Source organism: Moschus berezovskii, chromosome 6 (assembly GCF_049115385.1).
Source record: "Moschus berezovskii isolate FMDL1 chromosome 6, NW_MosBer_1.0, whole genome shotgun sequence".
In the NCBI taxonomy this organism is placed as follows: domain Eukaryota; kingdom Metazoa; phylum Chordata; class Mammalia; order Artiodactyla; family Moschidae; genus Moschus; species Moschus berezovskii.
In genome coordinates this window covers 69,564,002-69,578,596 of record NC_142465.1, presented here as the reverse complement: position 1 = coordinate 69,578,596, position 14,595 = coordinate 69,564,002, and the positions used below count along the sequence as shown (strand labels likewise).

Below are 14,595 nucleotides of genomic sequence, written 5' to 3'. Positions count from 1 at the left end.
TTTATGCAGCTGTGTTTGTCAAGGCAGAAGGAAAGACTGTGTTGTACTTAATTGTTAACATGATTTATTACTTTTAATTATTGAGACACAAGGTCTACAGGCTTCATTTGGACTCTTGCCCCAGGCCTTAGAGTTGTTACCAGCAGGCCTTGCCCTTTCCTTAGATTCAAGATGAGTGATTTAAAAGAGATGAATCTACTGTCTTTCATCTCCAAACTCTAATGAAGATAAATGAGAGCCAGGGTGTGAGAGTGCCAGCAGGGTAGGTAAGGCTGAGCTCGAGGAATCCGACTCTTCAGGAAAGGTGGTTTCCAGCACCTGCCCACTGTATAACTCAGATAACTGGTTCACCCTTTCTGTTCCATGCCCTCAATGACTGTATAAAGACCTCGAAGTCCAAGTTCACAGGATCCTCACTGTTGGGTGTGAAGTCCCTCCACTTCCCCACAGCCTGACCTCTTCTCTTCCCATGCACAGCACCATCTCACGCTAGGGTGGGGCTCAACACGTGTGGACACCCCATCCCCTGCCTGGGCGCCATCCACACCCCCTGCTTGGAGCTGTCATACTGTACACCAGTCTTCTGGGTAGTCTGATATTTAGTGAGCACTTGATAAACATTAGCTGGGGTATCATGGAAGGGACAGGAGTTTGGAATTGGGCATGTTATGGTTCTCAACCCCAAACCTGCTTGTTCCAATGTGGCCCTGGGTAAATTATCTAATTCTCTGAGTCTGGGTTCCACATCTCCATAAATGGAGGATAATAAAATTATGTTGCAGTGTTGCTACAGAAGTCAAAGGACATAATGAATAAAGAATATGCAGCACAGAGCCTGGCACTGGGTGCCTACAAGGCTCAATGTTCTCCTCCTCCTCTGACCACTGTTATTCCACATGACATCATGCACATATCACTACATCATACACAGTCCACCCCAGATTCGATGCTGGGCCCCTTACTTCCTACTTAGGTTAACCCTTCCTTATTTTACTGTGTTTAAATTGGGCAAATGTTCCCTTTTCCTGCTGCTGCTGCTGCTAAGTCGCTTCAGTCGTGTCCGACTCTGTGCGACCCCATGGACTAGAGCCCACCAGGCTCCTCCATCCATGGGATTTTCCAGGCAAGAGTACTGGAGTGGGGTGCCATTGCCTTCTCCTCCCTTTTCCTACAGGTGTTCTAAATTGCCTGTTACCACTTTGATGAGTCTAATAGCCTCTCTCCTACCAAATTTAACAGGCTCAAGTTAAAATTTTAAATAAATAGATACATATGTACAAATATACATGGGGCTTCCCTGAAATGGCTCAGTGGTCAAGAATATGCCTGCAATGTAGGAGATGAGAGTTCCATCTCTGGGTTGGGACGATCCCCAGAGAAGGAAATGGCAACCCACTCCAGTATTCTTGCCTGGGAAATCCCATGGACAGAGGAGCCTGGTGGGCTACAGTCCATGGGGTTGCAAAGAGTTGTACACGACTTATCTACTAAAGAACATAAATATACATATGAACATCAGTAACATAACTATTGCTCTACTATAGCACAGTACTTGCCACAGAATACAAAAGCACTTATTAAATGAATAAGTTGATCAATGTTAAAGAACTGTTTATTCAAAGATGGATAGATAGCAATAAAAGAATTCTAAGAGACTTATTCAAAGTCAGTCGCACAAATACTAAGAGAACATGGCTGACTAACCACCAGATCTCCAGACACACAAAAGGACACTTTCCTCACATGATTAGGTGAACTCTCTGTGCTTTAAACTGAAGTCACTAAGTTATGTGCTACCTAAAAGGAGTGACATCATCTTCAAGAAACATACATCTCATGCTACACAGCTTGCTGCACTTTCATCTCAGTTTAAAACTTTCTAGGAAAGAGATCTGTTTCCCCTGACTCTGTGGATCAATACCAACAAGCTGCATACTGAGGATTCTAATGCAGAATAAGTATGTGTAATACAATGAGTGTTTTGAGACGGCTGTAAGTCATGGGGGCACTAAAAGAACATTAATCCTACCGAAATCAATCTCAGCCTCTCTTTGCCTAAAGGACTCTCTCAAGATTTCAGATCAATGAAAACAACACAAAAACTCCAAACACTGAAAAGAAAATACAGTTAAAAGTACATGCTAGAAAAATCAGTATCTTTAGATAGCTAGGCTCAGAGACTTTAGAAAATATGCATGTTATTGATAAATGCAAAATGGCAATGTAGCCTGGCTTAGTTAAGGCTGCTATAACAAATTACCGTAGACAGGTGGCTAAGTCGCTTCCATCGTGTCCAACTCTGCAACCTTATGGACCATAACCTGCCAGGTTCCTCTGTCCATGGGATTCTCCAGGCAAGAATACTGGAGTGGGTTGCCATTTCCTCCTTCTGGAAATGATCCTGATACAGGGATCAAACTGAGGTCTCCTGCACTGCAGGCAAATGCTTTACTGTCTGAGCTAGGGGGCAGCACTTGGAACCTAGCAGAGCGAAAGTGAAAGTCGCTCAGTCGTGTCCGACTCTGCGACCCCATGCACTATACAGTCCATGGACTTCTCTAGGCCAGAATACTGAAGTGGGTAGCCTTTCCCTTCTCCAGGGGAATCTTCCCAACCCAGGGATCGAACCTAGGTCTCCTGCACTGCAGGTGGATTCTTTACCAGTTGAGCCACAAGAGAAGCCCAAGAATACTGAAGTGGGTAGCCTATCCCTTCTCCAGTGGATCTTCCTGACCCAGGATTTGAACCAGGGTCTCCTGCATTGTAGGAGGATTCTTTACCAAATGAGCTATCAGGGAACCTAGTAAGCATCATATACATAGCAGCTGTCATTATTCCTTCAATAAACTCCCTACTGTTGTGCTGAATTACCTTCTCTGAAATTGAGTTTGAGAGGAGTCTTCTGAACTACAATGCTTCAATAAAATGACTGTCCCTATTGCTGACACCCTTGGAAAAGGAAATGGGAACTGATTCCAGTATTCCATCCTGGAAAATACCATCGACAGAGGAGCCTGGCAAGCTACAGTTCATGGGGTCACAAAGAGGCGAACACAACTTAGAGACTATAAAACAACAACAACAATGCTGATAGCCTCGGGGCCTTCAGTTGGCTAGTGCAGGAGAGTCCTCTGTGGGACAGACCTTCTGGTGTTCACACAATCATGGCTGATAAGCAGCCTGTGGGCCCCCTTCTGGCGACGTCACGTAAAATGAACAAATGGTATCATGCATTGGCTTTTAAACATGCATACCCATAAGTCTGCTTTTGTTGCTTCTCAAACATGAATATATATTCAAGTGGAAGGTGAGGCTATTTGTTTGTTAATCAGTTACCAACTTTCATTTTTGTAAACTGTAGTTCAAACAGCACAGATGTACAATGTGGTTAGTTTAGGGTAGTACATTTATTGTGCACTCAATTTCTATTATTATTACATCAATTGCACCTCAGATCATCAGGCACTAGATCCCAGGGGTTGGGGACCCCTGATCTAGGGAATAACAGAATGATACATCTGTTGGTGACCAAGAAAGCACTCACCATGGGAATCTGGGTGCTGGACCAGCAAGGGCGGTTAAAGACAAGAGAAGGCTGCTGAAAGGGATAGCGGGTGGGAGTTTGTCTGTAACCCTCCTTCGATTGCCTTTTTATTGTTTGAATCTGTCTCTCAAGTGAGCAAGCCAACAGGCCATGGCAGTGAGTTGTGGATGATAGTGGTCAAAGAAATGGCATTTTTCAAGTAGTGGTGGCAAGCAAAACATTGCAAGATAAGAGTGGCAGTTTAAGATAACATAACAGCTTTCTGCTGAAGATATACCTAAACTCCTGCAGAAGGTTACGGCCATGAGTGATTAATTTTGCAGGAGCCCACTGAGGGGGCCCACCAGAAAGATCCCCCAGAAAAGCCTTAGAAGGAGTTTGCTCTAAAGACATCGCTGAGGACACTGCCCACTATTTCCCTTAGAGTCCCTGCCCCTGTGCAAGGACTTCATTTCTTGAAAATGCTAAGAAAATGTGAGCAAGAGCTTAGGGCCCAATTTATTGGCTCATTTTTCAACCATCACAGAAATATAGGCCACCGAGGTCTACAAATCTGAACCTATTTTTTCCCCTGCTCTAAAAGTTATTCTCCTTGGCTTGAATGTTTGTTCATATTTTTACCATTTTCTTTGTCTCTTCACCCCATCTCAAATGCTTCAACAATAAACTCCAGAGGAGGAGCAATGTCTTTGTATGTACAGACTCATACTAATGTCATATGGCTGAAAAACTGTATGTACTTTGGCCCTGTTCATGTGGCATATAACTGAGGTGGCCACACTGTGCAGAAAACACCCTTTTCTCCAGTCAATCATCTGTCATTGACTGGTGTGACCTTGAGCAAGCTGTTCAGTCTCTCTGAACTTCACCAAACTGCAGGTACCCTCAGAGCTGTCATGCATCTACATCATAATTCTGGAATGCAGGATTGTTTATTAACAGTTGGTACCTGCCACTCTTATCTTGCAATGCTTTGCTTGCCACCACTACTTGATGAATGCCATTTCTTTGGCCACTATCATCCACAACTCACTGCCATGGCCTGTTGGCTTGCTCACTTGAGAGACAGATTCAAACAATAAAAAGGCAATCAAAGAAGGGTTACAGACAAACTCCCACCCGCTGTCCCTTTCAGCAGCCTTCTCTTGTCTTTAACAGCCCTTGCTGGTCCAGCACCCAAATTCCCATGGTGAGTGCTTTCTTGGTCACCAACAGATGTATCATTCTGTTATTCCCTAGATCAGGGGTCCCCAACCCCTGGGATCTAGTGCCTGATGATCTGAGGTGCAGCTGATGTAATAATAATAGAAATTGAGTGCACAATAAATGTACTATGTTTGAGTCATCTCAAAACCATCCCTCCCCCTTCCAGTCTGTGGAAAAATATCTTCCACGAAACTGGTCCCTGGTGCCAAAAAGGTTGGGGACTGCTGCCTGAGATGTTTACACTGTTGCTAACTCCAAGTCTAGAAGGAAAAGAAAGGGATATAAGCCAACTTCATGTCAAATGATCTTTTTATACTGTCCATTTGTATATGTACATGATCCATGAGATTAAGATGTCTGAGGCACGAGTTAAATATCTTGGGGTCAAGCATTAGTCCTCATAACAGAATTGAGGGGAGGAAAGATGATCAGTCAATTAGCAGAACTGAGACAAAAAAAATGAATCAGTAAGCCAGGGGTAATTTGAAGCTGAACATGGAGACCATCATTGACTATTTCACTATATTTTTCAACCCTTCCTCTGGGTGTCCTGGGTTTGGTAGATGAACGAACTTGACTCTAAAGCCTGAGCTCTGTCCTGCTGCAATGGCAAGAATACCAGTTCTGCTGACTCTTTTAGGTGCTCTGATCATTCTGGTGCCGCCGGCTGCTAGGCACACAGTTCCTGCCCTCAGTGGTTCAGTCTAGCAGGGAGAGAAAGGCATGTGAAGAAATTCCATTCCAAGTACATATATAACTGAGTCACTATGCTCTACAGATGAAACCAACATAACCTTGTAAATCAACTACAATCCAAAAAATTTTACATCATCTCTACTGACCTTCAGTTCAGTCGGTTCAATTCAGTCACTCAGTCATGTCTGATTCTTTGCGACCCCAAGGACTGCAGCATACCAGGCTTCCCTGTCCATCACCAACTCCCAAAGCCTACTCAAACTCATGTACATTGAGTCAGTGATGCCATCCAACCCTCTCATCCTCTGTTGTCCCCTTCTTCTCCCACTTTCGATCTTTCCCAGCATCAGGATCTTTTCCACAGTTCTTTGCATCAGGTGGCCAATGGATTGGAGTTTCAGCTTCAGAATCAGTCCTTCTAATGAACATTCAGGCCTGAATTCATTTAGGATGGACTGGTTGGATCTCCTTGCTGTCCAAGGCACTGTCAAGAGTCTTCTCCAACACCACAGTTCAAAAGCATCAATTATTCAGTGCTCAGCTTTCTTTATGGTCCAACTCTCACATCCATACATGACTACTGGAAAAACCACAGTTTTAACTAGATGGACCTCTGTTGGCAAAGTAATGTCTCTGCTTTTTAATATGCTATCTAGGTTGGTCATAAATTTCTTCCAAGGAGCAAGCATCTTTTAATTTCATGGCTGCAGTCACCATCTGCAGTGATTTTGGAGCCCCCCAAAATAAAGTTTTTCACTGTTTCCATTGTTTCCCCATCTATTTGCCATGAAGTGATGGGACCGGATGCCATGATCTTTGTTTTCTGAATGTTGAGCTTTAAGCCAACTTTTTCACTCTCCTCTTTCACTTTCATCAAGAGGTTCTTTAGTTCTTCTTTGCTTTCTACCATAAAGCTGGTGTCATCTGCATACTTGAGGTTATTGATATTTCTCCTGGCAATCTTGATTCCAGCTTATGCTTCTTCCAGCCCAGCATTTCTCAAGATGTACTTTGCATATAAGTTAAATAAACTGGGTGACAATATATAGCCTTGAAGTACTCCTCTTCCTATTTGGAACCAGTCTGTTGTTCCATGTCCAGTTCTAACTGTTGCTTCCTGACCTGCATACAGATTTCTCAGTAGGCAGGTCAGGTGGTCTGGTATTCCCATCTCTTTCAGAATTTTCCACAGTTTGTTGTGATCCACACAGTCAACAGCTTTGGTGTAGTCAATAAAGCAGATGTTTCACTGGGATTCTCTTGCTTTTTCGATGATCCAACAGATGTTGGCAATTTGATCTCTGGTTCCTCTGCCTTTTCAAAAGCCAGCTTGAACATCTGGAAATTCACAGTTCATGTATTGTTGAAGCCTGGCTTGGAGAATTTTGAGTATTACTTTGCTAGCGTGTGAGATGAATGCAATTGTGCAGTAGTTTGAGCATTCTTTGGCATCGCCTTTCTTAGGGATTGGAATGAAAACTGACCTTTTCCAGTCCTGTGGCCACTGGCCTTCAGAGCTAGATAATTCTTTGTTGGGGCTCCTGTGAAGGATGTTGAGCAGCATCCTTGCCCTCCATCCCCTTACCTACCAGTGACTCTCCACCCTAAGTTTAGACAACCAAAAATTTTTCCAGACATTTCCAGACACTCCCCTATTGAGAACCAGTGATGTATAATTTAGTGTTGGTGACCTAAAGCTAAAATGGAAGGTCCAGGAAGGCAGGAATTTTTGCCTGTTTATTCACTGTTGATTCCCAAGTCCCCAGAACAACAATTGACATGGAACATGTTTATGAAGGAATATTTGTTTAAACACACGCACACACAACAAACATATGCTTCAGATGCTTCCATTTGGAAGTGATCAATATTTAATTTTACCTCACTTTTTATGGATTTTCATCAAAACAAAATAATGGTAATGATAGAAATTTTAAAATTCAGGAAGGAATATTTTTCTCTGTATCTAACACAAACATTTTTCTGAAAGGCAATTCAGAAGTGATCTCTTTCTGGAAAGAGTATACTATATATATATTATAAAAAGTGACATGACTCTTTTCCAAATTTCCTCTTCTCTGTTTCCCAGTAGAAAACCTTTATTATGAGTATTGACCTTAGAAAGTAATTGCCTCAAGGGTATTGCTGCTGATGCCATTTTAAGAATGATGGGCAGGGCTACTGAAACAGGCCAACACTCACAGGCAAGGAGAAGAAGAGGAATAAATTAATTCCTGAATGGACTTGTCTGTCACAGTCATCTGATTTGACCAGAGTTTAATTTATCTCAGAGAGTTGGTGGGCCTGCCTGAAGGGTGTCACATGATAAAAAATAGTAGAGAGAGAGTTCTTAAGGAGAGTGAAGGTCCAATTTTACATCCACCATACCAACCACCAAAGGGAAAATCTGGCAATGTCTAGGAGACATTTTGATTTTAGCAACTAAGTAAGGGTAGGGGCATCTGGTCCCATCACTTCATGGGAAATAGATGCAGAAACAGTGGAAACAGTGTCAGACTTTATTTTGGGGGGCTCCAAAATCACTGCAGATGCTGATTGCAGCCATGAAATTAAAAGACACTTACTCCTTGAAAGGAAAGTTATGACCAACCTAGATAGTATATTAAAAAGTAGAGACATTACTTTGCCAACAAAGGTCCGTCTAGTCAAGGCTATGGTTTTTCCAGTGGTCATGTATGGATGTGAGAGTTGGACTGTGAAGAAAGCTGAGTGCCAAAGAATTGATGCTTTTGAACTGTGGTGTTGGAGAAGACTCTTGAGAGTCCTTTGGACTGCAAGGAGATCCAACCAGTCCATCCTAAAGGAGACCAGTCCTGGGTGTTCATTGGAAGAACTGATTCTGAGGCTGAAACTCCAATACTTTGTCCACCTCATGTGAAGAGTTGACTCACTGGAAAAGACCCTGATGCTGGAAGGGATTGGGGGCGGGAGGAGAAGGGGACGACAGAGGATGAGATGGCTGGATGGCATCACCGACTCAATGCACATGAGTTTGGGTGAATTCTGGGAGTTGGTGATGGACAGGGAGGCCTGGCGTGCTGCGATTCATGGGGTCACAGAGTCGGACACGACTGAGCAACTGAACTGAACTGAAGGGTGGGGGGCAGAAAACTGCTACTTGCATCTAATGGATAGAAGCCATGGTGCTATTAATCATCCTACAATGCACAGGGCAGTTCCGCACAACAAGATTTACTCAGTCAAAAATGTCAGCAGTGCCGAGGTTGAGAGACACTGCAGTAGAGCCTCATGTTTAAGAGCATGGAATCTGATACCTCTCTGTGCGAATCTGAATTCCTGCTTTATCACTGTCCAGTTGTTTGGCAAACCAATTTCCCTTTTCCTCCTGGGCACAAAAGTAGTTACATTCAGTTCAGTTCAGTTCAGTCGCTCAGTCATGTCCGACTCTCCGCGACCCCATGAATCACAGCACGCCAGGCCTCCCTGTCCATCACCAACTCCCGGAGTACACTCAAACTCATGTCCACAGAGTCGGTGATAGTTAGCGGTAACTACACGACAAGTTCTGGTGCATGAAATGTAGGCAAAAGTGCTGTCCACCACGTCTAAAACCAGCTCATAAAAACTTCCTTCAAAATCACTCATCTCTTTTCCCCTTCCATAAACCAGATGCAAAGGATCTAGGGGATGGCAGAGTCACTAGACAGAAAGAGCCTGGGTACCTGAATGACTGTCTGGAGCAGAGACAATGCCCCTCCCTCCCTGTGGTGAACCGCAGTAGACCATGATATGAATGACAGACAGACAGACAGACTTCTACAATGTTAAACCACTGATGCTTGGGGGTTGATCAGGTAGGTGGACTAGTTTCACCTACCGCAGGTTTCTTAACAGGTACAGACACAGTCTTTAGAGGAGCTTATGGTCTAGGAGAAAGCAATGAAAATGCCTCGATTTCCTCATCTGCAAAATGGTGATGATAACACCATCTCTCCCATGAGGATTAAAGTTTTTAAAATAGTGTCTGGTATCTAATAAGAGTTTTCCCATCTGAGGGTCCACTTTCAGTGACACCGTATAAAATTACTGTCGGCATTATATGTTAATTTATAGAGATGTGTATTTGCTTTTATTGCCTCCCAAACATTGATATACTTGACTTCCCTGGTGGCTCATTTGGTAAAGAATATGCCTGCAATGCAGGAGACCCAGGTTCGATTCCTTGGGTGGGGAAGATCCCCTGGAGAAGGAAATAGCAACCCACTCCAGTATTCTTGCCTAGAAAATCCTGTGGATAGAAGAGCCTGGTGGGCTACAGTCCATGAGGTTGCAAAGAGTCAGACACAACTGAGCAATTGAGCACAGCAAACACTGATATGTGTTTGAAGTAACTGGAAACCAGAAAGCTAGGCTATTTGGCTCTTAATCAATTCTTTTCAATTCTTTTGGATAATGTAGTTCAAAGTACAAAAATTTAAGATTAGATTTATTCCATGTAATCCTTACTACTTTTATCCTCATTTTATTCATTTAAGTACCTATCATATGCTAGGTGCTGTGTTGAATATTGGAGATAGAATTATGAGTGGAAACAGACATAGCCTATGCCTCTGTAGAATTCAAAACTTGCCTCAAGAGTTAGGCATTAACTATGTAATACCCAAATAATTATAAAATCTCAAATATGAAAAATGTTATAAGGGAAACGCACTGCTGAAAGAGTACAAAGCAAAGAGAAATGGTCTTTGGAAGGATGGAAGGAGGGTTTTCCTGGAAGGGGGCTTCGGAGCTGAGTTTGAAGGATGAATAAGAATAAACTTGGGGAAGGAGGAGGAATGAGAGAGGAATTCAAGGAGAGGAAACAGCATATGCAAATGTCCTGAAGTTGAGTATATCCAAAACACTGAGAGAAGCTGTATATGTCTGGATTGTAAGAAGTGAGGGGAGGAAGGCAGTCAAGGCAGATAAGGCTGGAGAGGAGTTGGCTGCGTGGCCTGGCCATTCAAGGCCTTGTAGGTCATTCTCAATAATTTTCATATTTTTTCTAAACAGGGTGAAGTAACATGATTAGTTAAGCATTTTAAAAAACCTCATTTTGTATGCTTTTAAAGAAAATGGAATGGAGGTAGGCAAGGGTGGAGCCAGGAGACCTATTATTTCTGGGTTACAGAGATTGTGAGATTGTGGTGGGAGAGATGACTGGATTAAAGAGACACTTAGGATAAAAACTCATTAGCCTTTGGAGTTATCTTAGACGTGGGAAATGGAGGTGAGGGAGGTGTCTAGAGTAGATTCCAGACCTTGGTTTCAGCAACTGGACAAATATGCCACTTACTGGACAGGTGACAATGGACATGGACCACTTTAGAGGAGAAAATGTCATGTTTGGTTGGAGATGAGTATGCAGTGAGCTAACCTCACATCATCTTTATTCTTTGCTCATAATATGATTCTATTTTCATTTCTATCTATTCGTCTATTTTCTCATTTAACAAATCATTATAAAGTGCCAAATACTCAAAAATGGTGATACAGACACAGTCTTTAGAGGAGCTTATGGTCTAGGAGAAAGCAATGAAAATGGATACTATTAATAATTATGATTGCAAAAATATCATTACCAAGACATAGAAGAGTATACTCCACCCAGAATCAGGGTTGGAGGTTGGAAATTATGGAAGTTTCTCTGGAGGAAACGTCTCTGATGCAATGTGCCAAGAAGGGAGTCTTGGGGAAAGGGTATTCCAGGTGAGGGAAGAGATTGTAAACAAGTAGGGCACAGAGAGATACTGAGGTCAAAGCAGCTCAGTGTGGCCAAAGCATCCAACCGGGGAATGGAAGCAGGGGCTAGTGGGCCAACCTAGGACTTTGGGTTTTATCCTGAAAGCAGAGTATTTTTAAGGCTCTTTTCTACTTTGGTCATTATTTATTAAACATCCCATTGTCTCTTCTCCTACATTTATGTACACTCACATACACACACACCCTTACATTTCTATTATCCTTTTTTTAATTCCTGGACTAACATAATATCAAATATTCTGTAAAGAAACCACATGAGATTTTGGACAGCATTTGGAAAACCAGGGATCATATTATAACTCCCAGAGCTCATTAGCTAGCACTTCTGATCACTTTAAATCCATTAAAATCACTCTTGAACCGTCTTTAGGGAAATCTTTTTCTAACTGCACCAAACCACTATTTCCAAGTGGACAGCCTGTGTTCTTCAAATCTTATGTATATACATTCATTAAAGGATGTTGTCCATGTGGCACGTTAATTTTCAAAGAGAAAGAAATCCTCACTGCCCATAACATTCAAGACGTTTGTTGAGTTTTTCCTCTCTCAACGGCACGAGAGAACTGCCGAAACTGTCTTCTCAGTCCCACTAAGGTCTGGTTCTGAGGTTTGCTTTGTTCCAACTGTCCCTCTGCTTTTTCCTCCTTAGTTCTCCTATGTTGGAAGCTCATCTTCCACCGATCACTCTCTTGTTTTCAAACAATGATGCCAGGTTTTCCCATACCCTATACCCCCAAACAGAAAACTACCTGTGGTTTTTCAAACACCCTGTTCTGATTCATGCCTTTGTAGTTTTAAACATGTGCTATCCTCTCTTCTTAGGATATGCTTCGCCCTTACCTACATGGATGTGTTATCCTTCAAGGCTCATCTCAAACATTTTCTTCTCGTGACCCACCCTTATCTTTAACCAATCTCTCTCCAAATCTGGAGGATGGAGCAAGCCCTCTTGTAAGTCACATTCAACATACTTTTATAGAGATTTACAGTGGTCTTCTCTCAGAGGAAAGGATAAAGAAGATGTGGTACATAGTTACATTGGAACATTACTCAGCCAAAAAAAGAACAAAATAATGCCATTTGCAGCAATGCTGATGAAATTTAAAATTACCATACTAAGTGAAGTAAGTCAGACAGAGAAAGACACATATCATATAACATCACTCATATATGGAATCTAATTTTTAAAATGATATAAATAAACTTACTTACAGAACAGAAACAGACACACACATTTTGAAAACAAATTTATGGTTACCAAAGGGGAAACATGATGGGGAAGAATAAATTAGGAATCTGGGGTTAACACACATGCACTATTATATATAAAATAGGTAACCAAAAAGAACCTATTGTATGGCATGGGGAACTCTACTTAATATTCTACAATAACCTATTTGGGAAAAGAATCTGAAAAAGAATGAATATATGTATATGCAAAACTGAACCACTGTGTTGTACACCTGAAACTGACACAACACTGTAAATCAACTACCCTCCAGTAAAATTTAAAATTAAATAAAATGGTCTACTCTATTTACTAGGTGGGGTCAAGGTTCTGTATTATTTACTGTATTTTGTTGATATATACCCTGTACCCAGACAGTGTCTGGCTAGAAGTAGGCATCAAATTAGTGACTATTGAATGAAACAATTATTCAGTGAATAAATACCCAAACATGTCAAAAAAAACTTCTCAGATATACGTGAAAGATGGCTGAATACCACCATCCCACAGGCTATTAGCCCTCATTTATTACATAGTTTAAAATATCCATAAAGGTATAATTCTCAGTTCTAGTTCCGAGGGATCCTGACGGGCGCCCAGGCGCTTCTGATTGATAACTCTGCTGAGAAACTTTGTTCTAAAGCCAGAATATTATGCAACATAACCAGCGTGAAGACAAGTACTGGGAAACCTTTCTCTTTCATTTACCTGTGTTCCTCTGAAGTAAAACAAACCCCAGGGGCACACCATATATTTCACTGATTCTTTCATCTGCCCATGCATCCATCTAAAACTTTTGAGACCCTCCTACAATCTGCTAGGCATCCTCTCAGGCAGATGAGAAGCAAAGTGAACCTTTGCATGTAAATCAGACTCTATTCCAGAAGGATTCAAAAACAAACACCTGCTTGTGTAAGAAACTTCAAGATGAACAACACAGGCACAGCAAGGGTTTAAACGAAGAGTGGGAAAACGTCAGCTTTCATCTGTCTTTTTCTCTTAAGAAAACATCGTAGGTCCTGATCTTGGGGTTAACATGAAATCCTGCTCAGTTCCTATTTCCCACAGAGGATTTAACTAGGATTTTGAGGCTGGGCTGTGAGCTTCATGTCTTCTTCAATAACCCTTTTAAATGTTCACATAGCAGGGTTTGTTTGGCATCAGTCTAACTTGTGGGGATCTAGAGTTTGGCTGAGTTAGAGGTTTATGGCATTTCTTCCCTTGCATTACACATTATACATTTTGATGCAGAGCATCTATTCTTTTTCTTTTCTCCTTCACCCTCCAGAAATCCAAGGATTTAACTGATTTTCTGTTGCTGAAATGTGCCCCCACCTTGCAATCTCTGCAACTTGCCAATGCCATTTGGTTTATATTTTTCCTAAAGTCAGCAACCCAGTTATTAAAAAAAACTTTGTCACCCCTTTTCTTTCCTTCAGGTAAGTCATTTTTATGGAGGCTGCAGCTATAGCTGAAACAGGAAGTGCCAGGAACTCCTGAAGTCTGGCTGAAAGTGAGGCCAGGCTCACCTGATTTATCCTCCTTTTAAGAGGCTGTCTTGGCCTGGTTGTTTATAGTCTTTGGCATGGTTTTCTCTCCTACCACCGACCCTGCCCCTCAGGCCATGATTTCTTGTCACATCAAAAGCTTCAGAGTCAATTCTTTGTCACTTTTGCAATTCTTCAAAGGCTCCATTACTTAGCTAACCCCTTCTTCCCTCAACCATACAAGTACAAAGTGACCAATCACTGCTCAGAGACTGATCGATGAGTCCAGAAGCACGCTGCTAGGTTATGTGGCTTTTTCTGGGGCAACGTGGTGAGTTGCTGAAGAAAGGGGAGTTGAGAGGTGAACTGAGATTTTGCGTATTTTTTTTTTTTAACTCAACAACCCCTCGTTTCAACAGGGCAAGGAGTAGACCAGCTTCCCTATGTGCTGGCTTGAGGCAGACGAGCCTGCAGAAGGCTCTGAGCACTGGGCTTTGGTGCAGCCACAAGACAAAAGAAGCCTGGGTCTCTGAATCACCATGCAGAAGGTGGTGCACCCAACACACATCAGCAAGCATTCTACTGTGTTGAGCTGCTGAGACGTGAAAATTGTCTGTTACAGCAGCCTGCTTACCCTAAAAGGGATATGA

The 14,595-nt window shown here is 42.2% G+C and overlaps 1 protein-coding gene across 5 annotated transcripts in view; it reads right to left on the bottom strand.

Annotated features, from left to right (window-relative positions):
- ANO4 (anoctamin 4) overlaps positions 1 to 14,595 on the bottom strand; it is a 473,781-nt gene that overhangs the window by 123,378 nt on the left and 335,808 nt on the right. The gene's annotated exons all lie outside the window — the stretch shown is intronic.